The following is a 13,752-nucleotide window of genomic DNA, read 5'->3' on the forward strand; positions in this document are numbered from 1 at the left end:
TGAGTATTCATAAGATGTGTCTGATCTTCATCTAAGTCACAATTATAGACAAACACCAACTGACTAAACTAACAAAACACAAACAGTTGTGATTTACATTTTTTATTGAAGACATTGGGGCCGTATTTTTTATTGAAGACATTGCAGCGTATCATGTCTGCCAGACATAGCTGAATGCTGACAGCATAAGCTGTTGGCATTCAACATTGCACAAGCAGTTCTAGTGAACTGCTTTTGCAATGCCACCCCCTGCAGATTCGCAGACAATCGGCCGCTAGCAGGGGGTGTCAATCAATTGCTGTACGTTGCTCAAAGCTTCTTAACTGCTGTTTAAGGCAAGCCAAAAGGCTCGCGCGGAAACAGGGTGAGTTGGCCCCATTCAGGCCATAGTAAATCGGCCCCATTGAGTAATCTTTCATAATGCAGGCTGGAAAAAGTAAATGAACCCTTGAATTAAGTAACTTGTATATCCTCATTGAGCAACACCACATGTAGCTGCATATAACTCTTGCACAACATTAAGGATGGGTGTTGGACCATTCCTCCCTTCATATCTAGTTCATGAATATTTCTGGGTTGTCTTGATTGCACAACCCTCTTCAGGTCATGCCACAGTATCTGAATTAGGTTAAGGTCAGGACTCTGACATGGCCATTCCTAAACACAAATCATCTTTTTGCAGCCATTCTATAGTTGATTTACTTGGCTTTAGTTTATATTCTTGTTACATCACCAACCTCACTTTAGCTTGAGGCCATGGACTGCTGCCCTCACATTCTCCTTAATACACATTTGAATTCTCTGTTTCATCAATGATTGCAATGTGTCCAGGCCCAGAGGCAGCAGATCAGCCCCAAACCATGATGCTCCCTCCACCATGCTTCACAGTTGGGAAACGGTTTTACTTTTGGTGTGCAGTGCCCTTTTCCCTCCACACAAAGCTTTGTGCATTTTTGGCAAAAAGTTCAACTTTTGTTTCATCTGTCCACAGCACCTTTTCCAAGAAATTTTGTGCAACATTCATTTGGTCTTGGGCAAACTTAAGACATGCCACAATGTTTTATTAGACAGCAGTGGTTTTCTTTCTGGTGTCCTTCCGTGAACACAATTTTTTACAGTGTTTTTCTGATAGCGGACATATGAACAAAGCATTTGGCTGTTTGTAGAGTAGTCTTGAGTTCTTTTGTTCTTACCATTGGGTTCTCTCTCTCACATATTTTAGGATTGCCCATTGTGCTCTTGGCGTGACCTATGCAGGATGGACACTCCTATAGAGATTAGCAACAGTCCTCAATTTTCTCCATTTGTAGACAATTTGTCTTACGATGGATTGATGAACACCCATGTCTTTAGCAATGCTTTTGTAAACATTTCCAGTTTTGTGCATCTTTGAAATAAGTCTTCTATGGTCATGTAAAAGTATTTTGGATCAGTGGATTGGTTCACACTAACCTATCATTCTTGAGAACAGATTTGGCAATAATCAGGTTTTGTTTCCCTTAATTTAATGGGCAGTGTACCTGTGCAACCCACACATCCAATATCATCTCCTTAATTAACACATGACTACAAATATATTTTGGAGAAGTCGCTAACACAGGGGATCACTTACTTTTTCCAGCTAGCACTATGAATGATTACTCAAAGTCTTCAATGAAAATGTGAAAAGTAGTGCATTATTAGTTTAGTCAGATTGTGTTTGTCTATAATTTTTATTTAGCTAAAGATCAGACCACATTTTTGGCAAGATTATAAGTGGAGCGCAAAGTATCACTTTCGCTAAAGCGATATTTGTGCTCCATATTTGTGTGCGCTGGTATTTCGAGTTGGTGCAATGTGAACATGACCTCATGTTCGCATTGCACGGAAGCATTGTGCTCACGAGAGCGTGCTTCTATAGGCTTAAATGGGAGCCTCTTTCCCATGCCTTGAGACACGTGAACTAGCGCAGCTATGGCCAGCAAATGTATATACACATATTAACACATATATATGTATATAAGCATATACATATATATTTACAGGGGACACACAGTTCCTATAGACCGCAATGTAAAGCCGTCAACTTTAGCCCCCAAAAACTGCTAAGTGCAATTATTTTTTATTTATTTTTTTCAAATGCTACATTTAAAAAAAAAAGGAAATAAACACTACATTTTGGAGGTAATTGGGGGGCATTTAGAAAATTAACCAGACGTCTTACCTCTCGATAATTTTATAAGCGCTAATAGCTAATACAAGCTCGCATTAGCAATTGCCAACCACTTGTAATGGCTGGTTATTTATCACGCCATTAATTTAAAGGGACAGTCTAGTCAAAATTAAACTTTCATGATTCAGATAAATAATGCAATTTTAAAATGTACTTTTATCATTGAATTTGCTTTGTTTTCTTGGTATTCTTTGTTTAAAGCTAAACCTATGTAGGCTCATATGCTACTTTCTAAGCCCTTGATGGCTGCCTCTTATCTCAGTACATTTGTACAATTTTTCACAGCTAGACAGCACAAGTTCATGTGTGCCATATAGACAGCATTGTGCTCACTCCTGTGGATTTACCTAGCAGTCATCATGAATTGACTAAAATGCATGTCTGTCAAAAGAACTGAGTTAAGGGGGCAGTCTGAAGAAGGTTATATACAAGGTAAAAATAAGAATACCTACTATAGATTTTCTATAGGGGCACACCAAAGACCCTAAATTGGGAATAGTGAAAAGGGTAAAAGTGCAAATATAATATATAGTAACGTGCAACTGAAAGTAAGTAATACTGCAATCCATTGTTTGCCAAAATGGTACAAGAGTGAAAATAACAACAAGAGAATCACATAGACATAGAATCAAATTAAACGTGTGTAAAAAGTTTGTGATAGTGTAAAAGGAAATACCAGTCTTTCATATGTTGGAAAGTTCCATGCAAGCTGTTGGAAGGAAAAAAAAACATCTGTAATCCAGTTGCATGATGGAATAGGCTGCTCCACTTTGGAAGCCCAATGTACAAGGTGACCTGTGATGAATTAGAAAAGAAGAAAGGGGTGCCTCATAGGGTATATCTTATAGAGTGTATATGTGGCCTACAGTATGTAGGCCGCACCTCAAGGAAGATCAGGACCTGATGGAGGGAACATTTTCGAAATTGTAAGAACTGCCAAAAGGGTAAAGTTAAACATAGCATTCCAAACCATTGTCTCACCAATCATTCCAGTAATGCACACATATACAAATTCTTATCAATCGATTATATCCCCAAATCGCTCAATTATAATAGACTCATTAAACTCAGACAACGTGAGAGTTTTTGGATCTACAAACTAAAAACCCTTACTCATCTGGGTCTAAATGCCAACATTGATCTAGCAACATTCATTTAGCTATCAGTTGTATTGTACACTTATTTCCATCATAATATACATACATACATTTTTCTTTCATCACAACATACACAGATACATGATTTCTCCCAACATCCTCACCATATCACTCACACTCCTCTTTCACGTCTCAAATATTTGGGACCACATTCGTACGGTTAAAAATAATCATGATATCCATAGTAATTTCATATACACATATCCAGCAACAACATTTTGGGTTTTCCTTCTACCATACATATTACAATGTACATCATACAGTTGCTCAAATTCACACTTTTTTTAATTTTGGAACACCACACTGACCAAATATGACACATGCCACATCATTCCTAACACACTAATACCATAAATATATTTTAGATTCATCGATATCACTAACACATATTATTTCTATACATTACACTCCAATTCGCATCAGCATTTGCATTCCCAGAGAATACACAGGGATTTTACACATTCCACTACACTTACTCCATTTTGTTAACATTCATTTTTTACCTACACTACACACTTTGGATTTTCACTGAAAAATTTGGGATCAATACATTGCAGGACCCATGTATCCCGTATTTGTATTGTTTCTATCAATATCTATATTGCTAGCAGCATCTTATTCAATTATCTTTAAGATCTTTCAAAATACATTCACACTACCATGCTTATTCATCACTACATATATAATTTGGTCTATACATTACTCATCAATTATTGGGCAAAAGAACTTTAACATTTGGGTTACACCCACATTTTAGCAAACATTTGTGTTTACGGCTGTAAATATTTTTTCCTTTTTGACATCTTTACTTCAGTCCACATTATTGTCTCAACAGCTTTTTTTCCTTTCTGAAACAATCCGGTATCCCTTACACAAAGCTGATCGCAAGGAGAGTGTTTGAGCCGCCCAAGGGTTATCGTTGGGAACACACAGAGAGATACACTCCACCTATCACAAAAAGCCTGTTGCCAGCGAGTTAGCCGCTGAAAAGTTCTACCCTGCCTTTTAGCACTGGTCATTGTACGGTGCCACAAATCTTGTGAGTTTATTTTCATTTATCTTATACACAAGTTATCTGAAATACACTATGAAGCGCCCCTTTCTTCTTTTCTTATATACAAGGTAATCACAAAGGTAAAATGTATATTAATATAACCGTGTTGGTTATGCAAAACTGGGAAATGGGCAATAAATGGATTACATATCTTTTTAATCAATAAAAATAATTATTTATAGACTGTCCCTTTAATTATATTTTTTTATTTAAAATAAAATCGCCAGATAATTATTGTTTATTTAATAGTGGTATTAGAATCTCGATATATAGTGGACAATCTTATATATGACATTTTGCAATCCTCTTAATAATTAAAGGGACATTCCAGCCAAAATTGAAATCTTCATGGATGCATTTCAGTTTTGAATCGAAGCAGTTTTGTAATATACATGCTTCTAATAAAAGCTATTGCTGTTTTAACCCTTTGAGTGCTAATGATGGCTCTGAGCCGTCACAGAGTTTCCCACTCTGATGCTAATGACGGCCCAGAGCCGTCAATAGCACTCTCCCACCTTTTTAAAAAAAAAGTTAAAAAAAAAATTGTTAAAAAAAAAATAAAATAAAAAAAAAACTTAAAAAATCTTAGCACACAGGTGGGAAAGTGCTTAGCACTCAAAGGGTTAAAAGTGTATTTAAAGGGACACTAAACCTACATGCAATTTTAAGCAGCTTTCTAATTTACTCCTTTTAACAATTTTTCTTTGTACTCTTGCTATCTTTATTTGAAAAAGAAGGCATCTAAGCTATTTTTTGGTTCAGAACCATGGACAGCACTTGTTTATTGGTGGGTGAATTTATTCACCAATCAGCAAGAACAAGCCAGGTTGTTCACCAAAAATGGGCCAGCATCAAAACTTACATTCTTGCTTTTAAAATAAAGATTCCAAGAGAATGAAGAAAATGTGATAATAGGAGTAAAATAGAAAGTTGCTTAAAATTGCATACTCTATCTGAATCACGAAAGAAAAAAATTGAGTTCAGTCTCCCTTTAAGTATGCACCTTGTACCAGCATTTTACACAGAGTACTTGCTCAGAGAGCCTAAGAGGTGCTTGTACTATCTGGTAATGACTCACCTTGTTGATTGCTGACATGATACTACAAGCCCCAATTGTGTTCTGAGCAGCTGCATTATTTAAAATGCTGTTGCACTGAGAATATCTAGCTATGCTTAACACTAAACCAGTGATAACTTTTACTAGAAGCATTTTTAATAATACATCTAGGGCGCAATCCGATATACGGCGTACTTTTCGGCGCAAGCGAGGTAACCCGCGCCGCCCGTAGTTTCACCTCGCACATCGGGGTATCCAATATATCCCGCTGGCAGTTGCTAAAGTGCCGTAAGTCGGCCAAACTAGCGATGTCCAGAAATGAGCGTATCTACAAATTTCTGGAGTCGCCAGTGACTTACGGCACTTTAGAAACTGCCTGCGCCTACAAAAACTTACTAAAATATAAAATCTCCCGTAACTGTCTAACCTGCCTCCCAAAAATAGCCCGACACGTATACCCCTATATCCGCAATCCCCCCTCTCACTCCTAACAATAAATGTATTAACCCCTAGACCAGGGGTCAGCAACCTTCGGCTCCCAGATGTTTTGGAACTACATTTCCCATGATGCTTAGATAGCCTAAAGAGTGTCTCAGCATCGTGGGAAATGTAGTTCCAAAACATCTGGGAGCCGAAGGTTGCTGACCCCTGCCCTAGACTGACAACCCCCCACAACGCAATCAGCCTAATTATTAACCCCTAAACCACGATAGCCCACACCGCAATAAACCTATCCTAGTTTTAACCCCTAAACCGCCGCTCCCGGACCGTGCCGCCACCTATATTATATGTATTACCCCCTAATCGGACCCCCCCTACACCGCCGCCACCTACATTAAATATATTACCCCCTAAACCTAAGTCTAACCCTAACACCCCCTAACTTAATTATTATTTAAATAAATCTAAATAATATTAATATTATTAACTAAAGTATTCCTATTTAAAACGAAATACTTACCTATAAAATAAACCCTAAGATAGCTACAATATAATTAATAATTACATTGTAGCTATTTTAGGGTTTATATTTATTTTACAGGCAACTTTTTATTTATTTTAACTAGGTACAATAGTTATTAAATAGTTAATAACTATTTAATAGCTACCTAGTTAAAATAATTACAAAATTACCTGTAAAATAAATCCTAACCTAAGTTACAAATACACCTAACACTACACTATCAATAAATTAAATTAAATAAACTACAATTATCTAAACTAAAATACAATTAAATAAACTAAACTATATTACAAAAAAAACAAACACTAAATTACAAAAAATATTACAAGAAGTTTAATCTAATTACACCTAATCTAAGCCCCCTAATAAAATAAAAAAGCCCCCCAAAATAATAATATTTCCCTACCCTAAACTAAATTACAAATAGCCCTTAAAAGGACCTTTTGTGGGGCATTGCCCAAAAGTAATCAGCTCTATTACCAGCCCTTAAAAGTGCCTTTTGCGGGGCATTGCCCCAAAGTAATCAGCTCTTTTACCTGTAAAAAAAAGAACAATCCCCCCCATTACAACCCACCACCCACACACCCCTACTCTAAAACCCACCCGATCCCCCCTTATAAAAACCTAAGTCTAACACCCAAGTAGTCCTTACCTGTCCTGAAGACTGGCGGAGAAGGTCCTGTTCCAGGTGGTGAAGTCTTCTTCCAAGCGGCGACCTCTTCTTCTTCCAGGAACCAGCCGGCGTGGAGTGGAGAAGTTGAAGTCCGATGACCGCGGAGCTGAAGACCGTCGACTCTGGAATTGAAGACCGGCAACGCTGGAACTGAAGATCGGCGACGCTGGAACTGAAGACTGCGGAGCCATGGAGCGTGGAGGATCCTCTTCATACGATCTCCGCCGTACACTGAATAGGAATTCAAGGTACGCAATTAAAAATGGCGTCCCTTGAATTTCTATTGGCTGATTTGAGCCTTCAAATTCAAATCAGCCAATCGGATGAGAGCTACTGTAATTCTATTGGCTGATTTGAATAGCCAATAGAATAAGAGGTTCTGTAATTCTATTGGCTGATTTGAATAGGCTATCTTAGGGTTTATTGTATAGGTAAGTATTTAGTTTTAAATAGGAATAATTTAGCTAATAATATTAATATTATTTAGATTTATTTAAATAATAATTAAGTTAGGGGGTGTTAGGGTTAGACTTAGTGGCGGCGGTGTAGGGGGATCAGATTAGGGGGTAATATATTTAATATAGGTGACGGCGGTGTAGGGGGTCAGATTAGGGGTTAATAAATTTAATATAGGTGGCGGCGGTGTAGGGGGGTCAGATTAGGGGTTAATAAATTTAATATAGGTGGCGGCGGTGTAGGGGGATCAGATCAGGGGGTAATATATTTAATATAGGTGGCGGCGGTGTAGGGGGGGTCAGATTAGGGGTTAATACATTTAATATAGGTGGCGGCGGTGTAGGGGGATCAGATTAGGGGGTAATATATTTAATATAGGTGGCGGCGGTGTAGGGGGGTCAGATTAGGGGTTAATACATTTATTATAGGTGGCGGTGGTGTAGGGGGATCAGATTGGGGGTTATATATTTAATATAGGTGGCGGCGGTGTAGGGGGATCAGATTAGGGGTTAATATATTTAATATAGGTGGCGGCGGTGTAGGAGGATCAGATTAGGGGGTAATATATTTAATATAGGTGGCGGCGGTGTAGGGGGGTCAGATTAGGGGGTAATACATTTAATGTAGGTGGCGGCAGGGTCCGGGAGCGGTGGTTTAGGGGTTAAACACTTTATTAGGTACTGCGGTGGGGGATTGCGGTTGACAGGTAGATAGACATTGCGCATGCGTTAGGTGTTAGGTTTTATTTTGCAGGCAGTTTAGGGAGTTACGGTGCTCCAATACTCAGCGCAAGGCTTGCTACGCCTGCATTTTGTGGCAAGGTGAAAATGGAGTAAGATTTCTCCATTTTCGCCACGTAAGTCCTTACGCTGTATATTGGATACCAAATTGCGCGTGTTTTCTATATCAGTCTATGGGCCAAAAAACTACGGGCAAAGGCAGAAATATACGAGCGTAACTTCTATGTTACGCCGTATATGTGATACCAAACCCGCGCAAAATCTGGCGTCGCTGACTTCTGCGGGCGACGCTGCATATAGAATGGGGCCCCTATATTGCAAATATGTTTCTATTCAAAGATGTAATTCATCTACGCGCATTTAAATGTTGACTGGAATGTCCTTTTCATACATTCCTGGTTCAAGGGTAAATATGCAAAACTGATCAGCACTAAACCCAAGTGATCTTTTAAGAAACATGAATAATGGGGAGATAGATACATTCATCGCAATGTACGTCAACCAGAGACACAAAATGAACCATGAGCATACAGATTAAAGGATAAAAAGGATTCTCAGGCTTGCTGAAAAGAACATTTAACACTTTCATGGCTTGTTCTGGTTACCTGATTTTGTTATAGTTCTTTCATTACATTTACTAGTCTTATTTCTTTCTATGTAAATATTTTGTAATTCATCCATGAAACACTATCATATGATCTGCTAAAGAAAAGGTAAAATATAATATTATGGTCACATTTGTGCTCTCAGAGCAGTCACAAGCTGTTAATGTGGGTGCTCATGGTACAAAGACGTTTATATTCTTTATGTCGCACACACAGTAAACTCTTGAGAAATCATTGAAAAATCTTTGTTTTTTATTATGTTACTTTTATGTCCCTCCTTCACATCTAGAATGCTGCATACAGTGATAAACAGCTCTTAAAGGGACATTCCAGTCAAAATTTAAAAACACATAGATGAATTACATCTTTGAATAGAAACATATTTGCAATATACATGTACAGTCAAAAATGCTTCTAGTAAAAGTTATGACTATTTTAGTGTTTTTCTCTGCACGTGCATGTGAAGCATAGCTAGATATTCTTAGTGCATCAGCATTTTAAATACTACAGCTGCTCAGAGCACCATGGGGCTTGTATTATGTCAGCAATTAATAAATTGAGTCATTACCAGATGGTACAAGCACCTTAGGTTCTTTGAACAAGCGCTGTGCTTAAAATGCTGGTGCACGGCGCATACTTAAATACACATTTGAAACAGCTATATATTTTACTAGAAGCATTTGTGCTAATACATCTATATTACAAAAATGTTTCTACTTAAAACTGAAATGCATCCATGTAGTTTCCAATTTTGGCTGGAATGTCCCTTTAAGCTGACATTTTCCTCCACAAATTCTTTGATTGACCTCACAGTACTTGTAAGACTTATTTTATAATCTTGCCAGAGCGGAGATCAATACATCATTGGGCCCTATAACTGAAAAAGTGAGATTTGTTACTAGAAGTCATTGTTCCAAAGCATATATGTTGCAAAAATACTTCTAAAAAAACCTGGAATGCACTGGTATCAGCATTTCAGTGTTAGTAATTTTAATCTAAAAATCACCTGAAAATCACTTGAATTAATTATCTTTGAAGTTTAAATCACAGCAGATCAATTACTGTGGAATTACATGTACATTTATTGTGGGCAGTAATAAGCATTTGTCAGGGTTTATACAACTGAAGATTGTGCTTTTCCTGTCGTGTCCATTAGATCACTAGGGTACGTGCATCTCAGGTGAATCCGCTATCCTTCTATACCTCTTGAATATCCTCCACACACAGGGTATTTAATTTATTTTTCTTATGAGTCCAAAATACGGACAATGACTCTGGGGACTTCAGTTTAAACTGACCTATAAACTCTCACTAAGGGACTTACCAAACCATAATGTTATGCGCCTTTAGGCATGGGCATCAGGAGGTGTGTGTGTGTGTGGGGGGGATTGGAACTTTCTATGAAAGCATAAACACACACTTAAAGTGATGGTAAACTTTAATCAAATGAGATATATGTAATCTTTGCCATTAAAAAAGTATATGTTTAACTTTTTTGTTTTTAATCCATCTGTGAAAGGGTTAAATTAGTTCATATAGTAATGCTTCTATTGCAGTGTTATGCCGGCCCACTTGGATTAACCCTTTTTTATTTAATGACAATTCTTGAAGTCCAGCGCCTTCTAAAGCCCTTAGAAATCCTGTGAGTGAGACTGAGTGAGACTGAGTGAGAGTGAGTGGGGCTGAGTGAGAGTGAGTGGGACTGCTCTATACATCACAGCCCAGCCAAAAAAGGAAATGAAGGGCGGTGGAGGAACAGACAATACCAATTAGGATTATAAAGCTTTTATTATAAAATATATACACTTTAAAAAACAATTATGTGGTTTTACTTGAAAACTAATATATTTCTCATTGCAACATTTTTATAGTCTGAAATTTACCATCACTTTAAAGAACCAGTCAACACAGTAGATTTGCATAATCAACAAATGCAAGATAATAAGACAATGCAATAGCACTTAGTCTGGACTTCAAATGAGTGGTAGATTTTTTTCTGACAATTTTAAAAGTTATGTCTTTTTTCCACTCCCCCTGTACCATGTGACAGCCATCAGCCAATCACAAATGCATACAGGTACCATGTGACAGCAATCAGCCATTCACAAATGCATACACACTTATTCTTGCACATGCTCAGTAGGAGCTGGTGAATCAAAAACTTTAAATATAAAAAGACTGTGCACGTTTAGTTAATGGAAGTAAATTGGAAAGCTGTTTAAAATGGCATGCTCTATCTGAATAATGAAAGTTTAATTTTGATTGAGTGTCCCTTTAAGTCCATTTTTGATGCCAAAAAACAACCATTTTTAAGGTTTTAAGAGGCTTGGGTGATGAAAATGTTACTAGGAGACAAAATGTATTACTGGGGCATACAAGGGAAAAGACTAAATACATTAGAAACATATCTACATTGTGCTAACAAAAGAAATGATACTTCTTTTAAAAATGATCACTTCTTTGGTGCCAAAGTTTTACTTATAAACTAATGTATATGTGCACAAATAAAAAGTTAAAAGTTAGGCCAGTGCACAAGTAAAAGGTTATCATTCAAATATATTAACTTTTCTAAGAGGCATAATTACAAAATGCCGCTGATAGAATTTGAAAGGCACAGTGCAATAATGTTCCCAGCACCCTTTGCCAATGTACCATGCAGAATCATACTTGCTGGACAAGCACATTTTGTTCCCAACATGATGCTTTCGTTTGAATGAACAGGCCTTTTTTGGTTTCCTGATAGTTATTCGAACACAAATACTTGATGAAAGCTAATTTTAACCCATTTACAGTTATGTAGATAAAAAAAACAAATGTACATAATATGTTATGTTTTAAAATTAGATTCCTGTAAATTCCCATAAAACAATGGTGAGATTTTATCTTTCTTTTGTATGAATTGGCTCTAAAGATCTAATTAAATGTGTCACATTAAGTACACATAAATCCTCATGAATATTTATTTTAGTTTGGTTTAATTATTGTTCCCACAATTTTACAACAGAACAACATTAAAGTAAGCCTTAATGAGTTTCTAAAGAGTCATTTGTAACACTCACACCCTTATGTAGTAGGGCATATATGAGTTTATGTAATCAGGCTGCTGATATTATAACATTGTAGCAAACACAGCTGCCGTATAACTCTCCTTCTCACGGAACATGCATGATCCTGAGGTTATCAAAGGATGCTCCAATGAAAATGAGCGATCTATTGGAACACTGCAAAAAAATGTTGTATTTGCAAGGTTTTTTACTGTCCCTTTAATCCCTTTTTTGTCAGTAACATACACAAATCATGGAAAGTTATGCCACAAAGTGCCGGTACCATTCACTCAGCAATAATTTAACTACGTTTGAGTCATTAACACATATATAGCATTAGCAGGGATTTTAACCCATATGTTTTGGCTCCCAGTAACACAAATAAGCATTGGTTTAAACCTTATTAACACCCCGTAATACAAAGCTGGGAGTTTACTTACCTTGCACAGTTGCTCACGTAGAGCTGTGATTTTGCCCCCCTGTCTGCCAGTAACGCACATAACAGTGCTTTATTTTATTTTGCTGCTGCCACTAACATGCTGGGCAGTGATTGTACCCTTGGCTTCTAGTAACATATGCACTTACAATTTAAAATATGTTGCAGCTAGATTACGAGTTTTGCGGTAAGAGGGGTGCGGTACTAACTTGCACGTTATTGTCACCGCTCACTTACCTACAGCGCTGGTATTACAGGTTTTCCTAAACCCGGTGTTATTAGGCAAGAAGTGAGCGTAGAGCAAAATTGAGCTCCATACCGCACTCCAATACCAGCGCTCCTTAAGTCAGTGGTGAGCTGGTTGTATGTGCTTGTGCACAATTTCCCCATAGACATCAATGGGGAGAGCCGGCTGAAAAAAGCCTAACACCTGCAATAAAGTAGCGTAAAGCTCCGTAATGCAGCCCCATTGATTCCTATGGGGAAACTAAATTTATGTTTACACCTAACACCCTAACATGAACCCTGTGTCTAATAACCCCTAATCTTACACTTATTAACCCCTAATCTGCCACCCCCGACATCGCCAACACATGCATTATACTTATTAACCCCTAATCTGCAGCCCCAAACATCGCCGACACCTACATTATATTTATTAACCCTTAATCTCCCACCTCCAATGTCGCCGCAACCTACCTACATTTATTAACCCCTAATCTGCCGCCCCAACGTCGCAGCCACTGTAATAAACATATTAACCCCTAAACCGCCATACTCCCGCCTCGCAAACACTAGTTAAATATTATTAACCCCTAGTCTGCCGCCCCTAACATCGTCGCAACCTACATCACAGTTATTAGCCCCTAATCTGCCGCCCCCAAAATCGCCGCCACTATACTAAAGTTATTAACCCCTAAACCTAAGTCTAACCCTAACACCCACTAACAAATATAATTAAAATAAATCTAAATAAAACCTACTATTAATAACTAAATAATCCCTATTTAAAACTAAATACTTACCTGTAAAATAAACCCTAAGCTAGCTACAATATAACTAATAGTTACATTGTATCTAGCTTAGGTTTTATTTTTATTTTACAGGCAAGTTTGTATTTATTTTAACTAGGTAGAATAGTTACTAAATAGTTATTAACTATTTACTAACTACCTAGCTAAAATAAATACAAATTTACCTGTAAAACAAAACCTAACACTAATACCTAACCTTACACTACAATTAAATAAATTACCTAAATTAAATACAATGAACTAAATTAAATACAAATACCTAAATTACAAAACAAACAAACACTAATTTACACAAAATTAAAAACAAATGACAAGATATT

This window comes from Bombina bombina, chromosome 8, assembly GCF_027579735.1.
Source record: "Bombina bombina isolate aBomBom1 chromosome 8, aBomBom1.pri, whole genome shotgun sequence".
NCBI classification, from domain to species: domain Eukaryota; kingdom Metazoa; phylum Chordata; class Amphibia; order Anura; family Bombinatoridae; genus Bombina; species Bombina bombina.